Source organism: Rutidosis leptorrhynchoides, chromosome 4, assembly GCF_046630445.1.
Source record: "Rutidosis leptorrhynchoides isolate AG116_Rl617_1_P2 chromosome 4, CSIRO_AGI_Rlap_v1, whole genome shotgun sequence".
Lineage (NCBI taxonomy): Eukaryota > Viridiplantae > Streptophyta > Magnoliopsida > Asterales > Asteraceae > Rutidosis > Rutidosis leptorrhynchoides.
This window is the reverse complement of record NC_092336.1, coordinates 461,555,402-461,568,229: the sequence shown is the minus strand read 5'-3', so window position 1 is coordinate 461,568,229 and position 12,828 is coordinate 461,555,402. Positions and strand designations below refer to the sequence as shown.

Genomic DNA, 12,828 nt, shown 5'->3' with positions numbered 1-12,828 from the left:
TTCTTCCATTACTCCAGGATGATTGGCGGTTGGAACAAGCAGATGAATAAGGTTTAGAATTGTAGATAATATATAATCGTTGCGAGATATCCTGGAAATGAGGGTGAAAATGGTGTTTCAGACTGGTTCGCCGGTAAGTGCTTCAGGTTCTTCAACAATAGGACAATATGATGGGTGGAAAGGATCACCTTTTTCTCGTCTTCATTGATTAAGTCGACTAAGAACTCATCCCCAATTCATCCAGAATTGATGATGGCTAATTGGTTGATCCATTCCGGTTACACTGCTTTCGGAGCTCGAGTGGAAATTCATATCGGAATAGCTGTCAGAATCTGAGGAACTTGAACTGGTTGCAGAATTCATCTTACACGGTTAGATAAAGGATTTTAAATATGAAATGATTTTTGGATATCGGATGATATTCAAATTACATAGAATACCTATATATAGTACAGAAGATCCCGTAGATTACGGAGGAACTTTCGGAAGCTGTCAGGCAAAGTTTACAGTAACAGATACACTAAGATATGGATTTTGTCTATACACTTTCTATGCAATAATTGCACTAAGACGTGTCTAGACTAGGAATGATAATCAGGTCATTTCTGACAAGAAATGATAAGCAAAACTTTTGACATGCATCTAAGGTCGAAGTCTAGACTCACTAATGCATCTTAACAACTATCAGTTAGACACACTAATGCAAGACCTGGTTCGCTAAGACCAACGCTCTGATACCAACTGTGAAGGCCCGTCCAAATCCACCTGGACGAACACATCAACATCTGTTCCCATTGCGAGGTACTGACCTCTATATGATACGTTTTACAAACATTGTATTCATTTTAAAAGACAACTCATTTCAAAATAACTGAATGATATATGTTTTTCAATAATATGAATGACTAATCTGCCATTTACTTAATAACAGTCTTTTTGAACTCGACGACTTGAATGCAACGTCTTTTGAAATATGTCATGAATGACTCCAAGTAATTTTTTAAAATGAGCAAATGCACAGCGGAAGATTTCTTTAATACATGAGAATAAACATGTTTAAAAGTGTCAACCAAAAGGTTGGTGAGTTCATAGGTTTATCATAAAAAATAAAATTCAGTAATTTTGATAGACCACAAGATTTAAATATGCTTGGCACAAATGGGTCCGTATCCTATACCCACCTGTAATGTCCATGCGATTTCTTTTAAATACAGTACACCTATCTCGTGTACGAAACCATTTTTCAAAATTCTTAATAACCGTACACATATCTCGTGTACAAAATATCATACGCATAACCTGTGTATAAAAATCATTCTCTCTATATATAACCTTGCCTGGTAACCGACCTTAACATATAAAGCGCATATAGAATATCCCTAAAACATACAGGCATATAGAAATAAGTATGATAAATACAGAACCTCTTGTCTGTTTAATATAAACCTCGAAGTACTAAAGCAGTTCATATCTCTGACTGGGACGTGTCAAAGCCAATAGATCTATCCTTAGGATTCGTGTCAATTCGGGGCCATTTCCCTAATTCTTAGGTTACCAAGCTAAAATAATCAGGGGGAAATATTCGGTACAATAACCTACAGAACTTCTCGTCTGTATAATAATTCATTCGAAGAATGTTTTGCTTGTGTCTATCTCGTCAAACATTTATAAAAGCATTTCATGTATTCTCAGCCCAAAAACATATATTGCAAAAGCATTTAATAAAAAGGGATCAAATGAACTCACGATGCGATATTTTGTAGTAAAAATATGCATACGACGGAACTGGATAATGCAAGGTTGGCATTGGATTCACGAACCTATATTAGTTATATATATTAAAACACATAATAACAATTAACAAGTTTATATATATTAATATTATTAATATACTTCTTATATTAATAATTTATATGTTATATTAATAAACTAATTAATTATATCTATTTTATATATTTTAAATAAATAATTAATATTTATATATTAGATTATATTAAAATATATTTATATCTTATATGTAAGTTAATTAATATTATATAATAATAACTAATAACATTTTATTTTAAAAACAAAATAGTATGTAATATTAATATAGTTATTATGTAATAGCTATATCTTTATAAATATCTTTTGTTTGTTAAAATAATAATTATCATAATGATAATAATAATAATAATAATAATAATAATAATAATAATAATAATAATAATAATAATAATAATAGTCATCATAATAATATTAATGATAATATTACCTTAAAATGATTAACAAGCTTCCTAAAATAAACTGTCACTGCCCATGTTCGAACCCGTGACCTCTCTAATAACAAACACACCCTCAACTATCCGCCTGTCTTTGTTTTTCTAATTTTATTCCTGGATTATTTCTTTCTAACCCGAATAATTCTGTTTCCATTTTCTTCTATCATCTTCAACATAATCGTATATCATTTTCATCATCACCTTCATGATCATTTCATCATCCCATCGTCTGAATGTTCATCATCTCGTTATATTGCCATATCATCATTCATGATTATCATCTCTTTCATCATCGATTACCTTCGTTTACCATCATCATGTCAATCATCTTGCTCACGCATCATCCATCTTCATCATCAACATTACTCGTTGATCATACCCCTCATCATCAAGCGTTGCTATCATCACCATCACCCCATATATACCACCATCATCATCATCGTTGGATTTAAAAGAAACAGAAAATGTAAAACAGTGAGCAACAGTATATTTAATAACAAAATTATTCTGATCGCTTATATATTACATGATTCGTGTAATGTTGTAATTTTTTTTTACGTGAATTGCGTGTATTACCCACTGGACGTGTAATGTTCTTGCCATCAATACTGTTGTATCATCGTTTTAAGTAGAAAGATACGAAATAGCAGGAGATCCGGTGGTGATCTTCAAACGAAACAGGAAAAAAAAAGAAAAGGAAAGAGATATGTGGAGAGTAATTGGGTTGTGATGGTTTCCGGTGATGCTCCAGTGGTGGTTACACGAAACAGAAAATACAAACTGTAGCAGCAGTGGGTGTTTTAAGGGTGATGTATGGTGGCATTTGATGGTGATGAAAGGTGGATGTTGGTGAGGTTGTGGTGGTTGTTTGAATTCATTTGAAACAGAAAGAAATAAACGTCGTAGTGGTTGTAAGTAGGGGTGATCGATGGGTATTCGATTGAAGATGGTGATGATGAGGTTTCAAGGTGGTGGTTCTCGATAGTGGTGAGGTGGTGGTGATTTCCTGGTGGTCGAGTGGTAACAGGTGTGGGATAGCGGATGATGGTTTGTTCATGTCTATATCACACACACACACACACACACACACACACACACACACACACATATATATATATATATATATATATATATATATATATATATATATATATATATATATATATATATATATATATATATATATATATATATATATCAACATATGAATACGTTTGCAAATAGAAAAGATGAAGAAAGAAGTGTGGGTCTTATAACTTATGAAATATGTGTATGTATAAGTAAGTATATATAGAATAGATAGAAGATAGATGGTGGATACACAGTATCAATAATTCAGATCAATTAATAATAATTAATAATAACAATCAGTGATTGTGAAATGAAACAGAATGCACAGTAGTCTAAATAGGATAGCAGCCAGAGTTTTGTCATGTTATTAATTCACGGAGTATTATATCGTGTCCATTGTTAAACAGTTAACATATAAAAGTGTTCCTAAATATCCCAAATTTTTATATTAAATATATTTATTTATTTCGGTCTTTTAGTGTGTAAAATTAATCATAAAAAGTTCGTCTATTATTTGTTTCTAGTTTCAGGTAATATATACGAAGTATTAAAATTTAATTTAATGTGTTTGAATAAATTTTTAACAAACCTAAAATGGATGTATCCTACTTACGCACCAATGTTTATTTTAAAATTCTCATAAGCTAGAATTAAAATTGTTTAATATCTATCGAATGAAAAACGAGTGTTACTATCGTTTACTAAATAAATTCAAAACCATATATATATATATATATATATATATATATATATATATATATATATATATATATATATATATATATATATATATATATATATTCAATATACTTCATTTATATATATAGATATGTTTAATAATAATCATTATATATTATTTTATTTTACAATATTAATTCTAACAATTAAATCGTATATTATTTCTAATTATATTTCAAATTATTATATATATTTATATACTTAAATATATATGTATCTATTTACAAGTAATTGTTCGTGAATCGTCGGGAATAGTCGAAAGGTAATTGAATATGAAAACAGTTCAAAATTGTTGAGATTCAACATTACAGACTTTGCTTATCGTGTCGGAAATATTAATTCATTATGAGATTTGAATTAAAAATAAGTCGAAATTTTCCGAGTTGTGACAGTTTACACCTTAAAGTCAAAGGATCGAGTATTTGAAAAGTTTAAGTAATTTCATGTTCTAGTTGAAAGTCAAATTGGGAAGAAGCTCATGTGTATTCAGACTTATAATCGCGGTGAATACATTGGGAGATTTGGTGCATATTGTAGGAGAATGGTATACAACATCGGATGACTCCTCCAAAGACTTCTTAGTTGAATGGCTTAGAAAATATGATGAATAGAACTTTGGTTGAGAGAGTCAGATGCCTGCTTTCACATGCAAGGTTTCCATGTCTATTTTGGGTTGAGGCTTTTGATGTTATGCGAGGTGTATACAAAATAGTTATATTTTTACTACAAAATACTATTAAATACGATACAATTTTACACAAGTTATTTATTTATTTATAGAGTGGATATACCTAAACCTTGCTACAACACTTATAGGCAGTGTACCTAATCGTACAATAGTGTAGTTTTTAGTAAGTCCGGTTCGTTCCACAGGGATCTTAGCCAAGTTTAACGCTATATTTTTAAAAACTATATTTGTAAAAATATAAATATATATATATAAGTAGTATTATTATTATAAAAAGGGAGTTTTTACCGTTTAATGACCGGTTTGTCGATTTTAAAACTTAAGTCGCAGTTAAAACCTGATGTAAAATATTAAAAATAAATATAACTTAATTTTAAGCGTAAAATAAATAACGATAATGAAATTGCGATAAATAAAAATGCGATAAATAAAATGACGATAAATAAAATTGCGATAATTAAAAAGTACGATAATTAAAAGTGCATTTAAATAAAATGACAGTAAATAAAAGTGCGATAATTAAAAGTGCAATTAAATATGAAATAAAGGAATTATGCTTATTTAAACTTTCGTAATCATGATGTTTGACATGTTGATTTTAGTTTATTACCATGAGTTAATTGTCCTTTGTCCTGGATTATTCAATATGTCCGTCTGGTTTTTGTCCATAACAGTCCATCAGTCATAAATATAAAGTGCGAGTGTCCTCGTCAAATTATCCTTATATCCGAAGTCAAATATTCCAACTAATTGGGGACTTAAACTATAATTACGCCAAGTGTCCTTGTACATAATTCACCCCTGTTTTAATAAGTCCATTAACTATTAATCCATTCCCGTGTCCGGTTAAATGAACGATTATTAGTACTTATAAATATCCCGCCCATCATGTCCGATCGAGTGTATATGGTTATTTATAGGTACGTCCAATTGTAAATCTTTATATTAAATTAACAAACTATCATTTAATTAAACAAATATAAAGCCCATTAATAGCCCATAGTCTAATTTCCACAAGTGTCGTTCTTTTGTCCAAACCTCAATTATGGTACAAAGCCCAATTACTCCGTCTTAATATTTTAGCCCAACATCATGATTAATTCGGCTTAAATAAGCATAATAATAACTTAGCTACGAGACATTAATTTAAAAAGGTTGAACATAACTTACAATGATTAAAAATAGCGTAGCGTTACACGGACAGAATTTCGACTTACACCCTTACAACATTCGCTAACGTACCCTTATTATTATTAAAATTAAAATTATAATTATAATATATATATATATATATATATATATATATATATATATATATATATATTTATATAATACGTGAGAGTGAGAAGAGAAAAAGATGTGTTTACATTCGACTGAAACTGCAAAATTTATAGCAATGTGGCCTCACTTTTTGGGTCATGCGACCGCATGAAATTCCTTCTTCCTGGCCATGCGATCGCATGGCCAGCTGGGACAGCTCACATTTGGTTGTTTTCTTCTTGCCGACGGTTTAATTAAATATATATAACATATAAATAATTTTAAGAATTATTTATATATTATATTATATTTATATGCATAGTTGACTTGTAATTTTTAGTCCGTTGCGTCGAGCGTTGAGAGTTGACTCTGGTCCCGGTTCCGGATTTTCGAACGTCCTTGCGTACAATTTAATATCTTGTATTTTGCGTTTCGCGTCTTGTACTCTTGTAATTTTGAGACGTTTCTCATTAATAATTTGAACCACTTTGATTGTACTTTGTACTTTTGAGCTTTTTGGTCGTTTGCGTCTTCAATTCGTCAAATCTGTCTTTTGTCTTCACCTTTTATTATTTAACGAATATCACTTGTAAATAGAACAATTGCAACTAAAAGCTTGTCTTTCTTGAGGGATAATGCTATGAAATATATGTTCATTTTTAGCATTATCAAATATTCCCACACTTAAGCGTTGCTTGTCCTCAAGCAATATAGTCTTGAAAATAAAAATACTAGAATCACTTCTTTATTCTTCACACTTTGTACATCAGTGATTTTTATGCGGCGGTATAAACAATGGAGTAACGATGTGGTTTACAGTCCCACATGACTATGAAAATTTAGATCCTTAAGGAAATTGGATCTTTATGAAAACATTTGATCTTTTGAAAATTAATCTAGCTTTTACCCTAGATAAGTTTTCCGGAATAACCCTTCATTGGTGTTTGCAAAATTGTTTTTTTGGGTTTGGTGGGTTTTAGATTTGAAAATTTTAGCTCAAAACTTGCGGTTTTGTGTCACCCATTTGCTATCCTTGTATTGGGAAAGCAACACGTCCAGTTTACTTGCTCCGTATATTACCTTTCGGTAAACTACCGTCCATTTGTAAAGGAAAGCGTTGAACAAGCAACTGTTAAGGCAATGTCCCCTGACATGCTTTTAATTATGGTCTATATCGTGTCGGATGCAATTACTATCCTTTGTAGGAGCAATAGTAAAGCTCACCCTATAGTTTTTCGGTCTGGCACAAGGTCCTGTCTTCGACCATGCTATGAAACCACCGTTCTTACGGTTGAAACCCGATTTGGTTCAGGTGACCTAATGCATTCCAGGTGAATTCCTAAGATTTTACCTTCAATGGTAATGAACGCATTAAAAATGGGGTTTTCAGAAAACAAATCGGTTTGTAATTTTGATCAAAATATTTTCTCGTTCAAGCTCGAGTTTAGATATCATCGAATTCCATGAGTTTGTAATTCTCAATCTTTAAGGTCAATCTCAAGGATTGAGTAATATCAGGCTTAAAAGCTGATTTTTGATCTTTAAGGAGATTATCCTTTCTGGGGATCTGATTCATTAGTCTTATCAAGCTAATTTGCACGGCGCCCTCCCCATTTTATGAGACAGATCCTCTCATGGTTAGAATAAGTCTGACCACTTGGCGACCCTGTTTGATGATGAGGTCCGTGGATTTTCAGCTGATTTTCGAGAAAACTTTTCAAGGTTTTTCGTAGACTCTACAACTGGTCTGGAAGACAACTTCCTGACCTAAATCAAGAAGCGCGTTTCTTTTTTGGAAGACTTTACTTCCTTTTAATGATGGAATTGATTCATCGTGTAGATCCATCTTTCTTTCAAATATATTACAATTTACCGGGTAAAACGGTTAATTTTGTCCAAAACAAAAGTATCTTCAATTATTTGTACAAAAATATGTGATATATGTTTTAAATAATTTGGTAAATTTTTTCCACACTTGGCTTTTATTTTCCTTTCTTTGCCTTTTTATTGTCCTCTATTCCATTTTAAATGAATTCTAACATTTTGGGTTGTTTCTCAATTTATGTCCTTTACGAGGTAACAATAATTTCGGTGTTAACACCTAGTTTTATCGTTCATAAATATGTATAAACATGATTTTGAATTCATTTATTTGAAAATTTTGAAAATTTTTACTAGAATTGTGTAGTCAGTATATAAGACTAGGGCTGTTCTTTATTATCAGAGAGCATTAGATTCTAATACAACTACTGCGTTACTAGTATTTTTAATGGTAACCAAGTGTATAAGTTAAAATTTTAAAAATCCGAAATAATTTAACCCCTTCCCACACTTAAGATCTTGCAATGCCCTCATTTGCAAGAAATCAGTAACAATTTAAATTATTGAGGGTGATTAGCGTAGAAAAATGATTAAATTTTACCAAAGTTTCCAAACATATTGGCGTTTGTTTGCTAAATGATAAATGGTGCACATCATTTGTTCATTCCGTCTTGTTGTTACATCACATTTGTTTTTCGTTTTGTCGACAAAATTAGTAGATTTTGCTGAACTTAATGCCAGTCTTTGAAAATGCGCTGTTTTACCCTGTTATGTACAATTGACAATATACATACATACAAATAATAACATGCATGGTAATTTAAAATGGGACTTAACATCTCACTTTCAAATCAAATATGAAATATTAGTACAATATAATAAAAATATTAAACATTACAATAAAAGTATCACAATGTCATAGGTTTAAACATAAATAAATAGAAATAATAAAAAAAAAAAATCATAGAAATCACCAACGGGAACTATATCATTCTGGATAGGGGTTCCAGTTCATGTCGTCAGTCGGGTTCCATGGTTGGTGATAGGTGTACTGGTAGGCCTGGTTAGGGTCGTAGAGAGTAAATGGTGGTCTCATCTCGGGCTGGTGTGGAGGATAGTAAGAGGGTCGGGTCGGTACCTAGTGATCCTGAGGTGATAGCCGACTTATGATCTGACGCTGATGATAGTCCCATCTATCATGCTGTCGTTGCCTAGAATGCTCGTACTCATTCCGGGCTTGCCACTGCTCGTATCGATTATGTCTATCCTGGTTTGTCATTTCTACCTCATCTATATGCTAGTAGACGTCAGTCATAGCCTCCCTAATGACATCCCTAATGTCATCTGCTTTCTCCATTTCCTAATCTGAACCTCTCTCTACCTGTGGATGGCGACCAACATATGGTACTGCCTGATTGTGTCTGCTCTTCAATACCTTAGCACCCTTATAGACCTTCAATCCTAAAGTATCATCCTGTTCCCTATAAACCAAGAGTGGACCCCCTTAATCCCTATCTACACCCAAATACTCACCAATGAGAGTAACAAAAATACCTCCTCCTATTATTCTCCCTTCCTGTATTCCTTCCACTATCTTAGATAAATAAAAACCAACACAGTAGGGGATATTAACAAAGCCTCTTGGGTCTCGAATACATTTATGGTAAAATAAATCATGTAAGGTCATTTTCTCCTTGTTGTGACCTCTCTGTGTAATCGAGTTAGCCAGAAATCTATGAATTATACGAAGCTCGGCTCTGTGAATATGTAAGTAGGAGTGTGTTCCTGCCCGCCCAAAAACATTATAATCTGACATACGCCTCCAGACGGCGTTAGCATCAAAATTCCTATCTACCCTTTCACCATGATAAATCAAATTCATACAATCGGGTAGTAGTAATTCAGCCGGTGTATATATCTGTAAAGCCCTGGCCATGTCCAGCATGGACATCCTGTACATCCTACGGCCAAGTATAAATCTAAGAAAACTTCTATCATCTAACCTAACTACATCCGCATTAAGTGAAATAGTACTCATAAGCTCAACGCATCATTCCTTATATACAGGCCTACGAATGATGAATAAAAGTTCCCAATCGGGAAAAGAAGAGCTGCCATACCTTTGGATCAAATGCTGTCTAACTGAGTTAGCTAGTTGGACCCTTTCCAAAGGCTCCCTATCGATTACCCTCGGCACTTCTACATTTTTCGTTACCAATTTGAATTTGTTACTTTGATATGTCGGGTAATCTCTCCAACTCCGATCAAATCTCAAATTGGGATTCAACTGTTCTTCATGAATCGTTGGGTGTTGTACTATCAGATGCATCGGAAATACTACGTAGGCATCAATATATTCTTGTTGCGGATCATAATAAGGTACGTGTTGATCAGGTTGTTGTTGTTGTTCCTGTTGTTGCTCCAGTTCATATTGCATTTCCGGTTCTGGTTCTGGAGCAGTTGTCTAGATGATGATGATGCACCATCAGTATTAGTAAATCTCTGCAAAACACATTAAACACAAATTTTGTGCATCCAAATATGCATTAGTGTTAGCAAAATAACAACTTGAAACAATTACAATAACATGTTTAATCAAAATTAAACTTATACACATTTTCACAATTTTAACAATTCTACACTTTTTCAAATAAGCATATATGAAAATGTTTACAAAGTTCATAAGCATTCAACTCAAATAACATGTTAAAACAACCATTACTAGCAATTAAACAAGTTTCAAATGGCATTTATATCAATTTAATCAAGTTCATGAATTTTAGACCTAAAAAGTCCACTTTAATTCTCAAAAATCATGTTTAGGATCAAAGTTTGGATCATTTAGCTACCTAAACATATTACACTACTTAATTTAGCAATAATTCATGACAAAAATTGGCCATAACCTGTTTATATCAAAAAGCCCCAAATTGCTCAAGAACACAAACCTTAGATTCCTAAAAATTTTGAAGTTTTTGGCTTCAAATCATGTTAAATAGCATCAATCTAGGTTATACATGCATAATATACTAACAATTTAACTTTAATTACACTAGAAATTAATAAAATTAAATTAGGAAAAATATAGCTCAAGAACACTAAAAATCAAATTTAAAGAGGTTTATGGGTGAAATTGTTACCCTTCTTGATAAACTTCTTATCAAATTCATGATTAGAGCGGATTATAGCGAGAAATTTGGTTGATTTTGGTGAAAAATTGATGAAAATTGAGAGAGTTTGGGAGGTACTTGCGTATTTGTGTATGTGTTTGTGAAAGAGCAGCAGCTCGATGAGCTTTGTAACCTGACCAGAAATTGGCCTCCATGCGATCGCATGGATATACAGGCCAAACCCCATGCGATCGCATGGATATACAGGCCAAACCTCATGCGATCGCACGGGGTCCTGGTATTTTTTTTTAAACCTTATAACTTTTAACACAAAATAATTAATTAAATTTTAAAAATTTTGTTTTTCTTTTTATTTAGGACGAGGTCGTTTCGGATCGTTGTCCTAGTCCGTCCCTCGACAAAATTTTAAAATTTGTCATTTTTAAGCGTTATTTTAAAAGCAAAGATTTTTGGGTTTTTTTAAATGTTTTTGGCATACATTAATTCAATAAGATTTAAAATAATGATAATAAAAGTTCTCGTCCCGCCCTCGGGTAAAGCAATTTCGGTTCAACGACCTAGTTTTCAACTCACGACGAATTTTTAAAAAAAAAAATCATATTTTTAACTTAATGAAATAAAGTACATTTTTGTTTTTAAATTCACACCAAACTTAAATTTAAAATGCATAAAATTAAAAATTCATATTATTAAAATTAAAAATTCACACCAAACTTATATTATATTTTTGTTTTTATACATACAAACTTATATTAAAAATATTAATTTTTTTAAATATTTACAAACTTAATTTTATTGATTTTAAAAAGTTTACAATCATAATTTAATATTTATATATTAAATTTAAAAACATGATAAAAAAAATAAATAAAATTAAAAATCTTTTTGGTCTTTTATCCCACTTTAATCAATCAAATATTATCAAAAATATACGCCCCTCTTTTCGGTAAAGTAATTTTGGTTACATAACCTAGTTTTACTCCTGACGAATTTTTGAAATATTTTAGGTTGATTGATTAAAGATATTTATACCTTAAGAATAAACGGTAAATTTCGCAGTGATGTAATAAATTTTTGTATGATATCAATAATTTCGATTACGCATACCTAATTTTATTGAATACCAATTTAATACTTTATATCAAACGATTCAGTGTTTATTATCAAAAGGATAAAAGCAATAAAAATAAAAATAAAAACTGTACATACTTACCTGTGAGATAGAATTCTTAGAGACCTGCTTTAGCCGACTCATATGAGAGTCGTGTGATTTGGCTTTCCATAGCTACATAAGCATAACCTTGAATCTTCAATATCTTTTCTTCTAAACATATGAATGGTCCTTCTCTGCATAGAGTAACAAATTCGGTGTTTGTATATGTTTGATTATTTGAATATTTACCTTCGTGTGACCATTTTCCGCATTTATAACATCTTTCAAGGTGTCGTGCTCTTCTTTTTGTTGCGGATTTTGATTTTCCTTTACCAAAATGTATCTTATGATGATCTTTTCTGAGTTCTTTTCTTACTCCGTCCATTTTTTCTCTTATGAATGATACTAGTTCACTCGGAAGTGTGTCATTATTACGTTTAGTAATCATAGCGTGTAGCATTAGACCATGGTTCAGATCAAAGGAATTCTTCATCTCGTAAAACCTAAAAAAAATAAAAATTCAGAATGGAGGGAGAAGACTAGTTCTTTAGGGTCTGCTAGGGAAAGACCATTCGGATTCCATTCTCGGAAACTACACGAAAACAGAATATCTAACTCTAACAGAAATATATATTACCCTAAAAAGATTCGAACCTTCCCACACTTAGTTAGTTGTGGTGTCGAAATTGTGATTAACTTCATCTT

General features: G+C 31.6%; 1 protein-coding gene across 1 annotated transcript in view; it reads right to left on the bottom strand.

Moving 5' to 3' along the window:
- The window catches only part of LOC139842239 (heparanase-like protein 3), a 56,670-nt gene that overhangs the window by 12,886 nt on the left and 30,956 nt on the right, over positions 1 to 12,828 (bottom strand). The window lies entirely within an intron of this gene.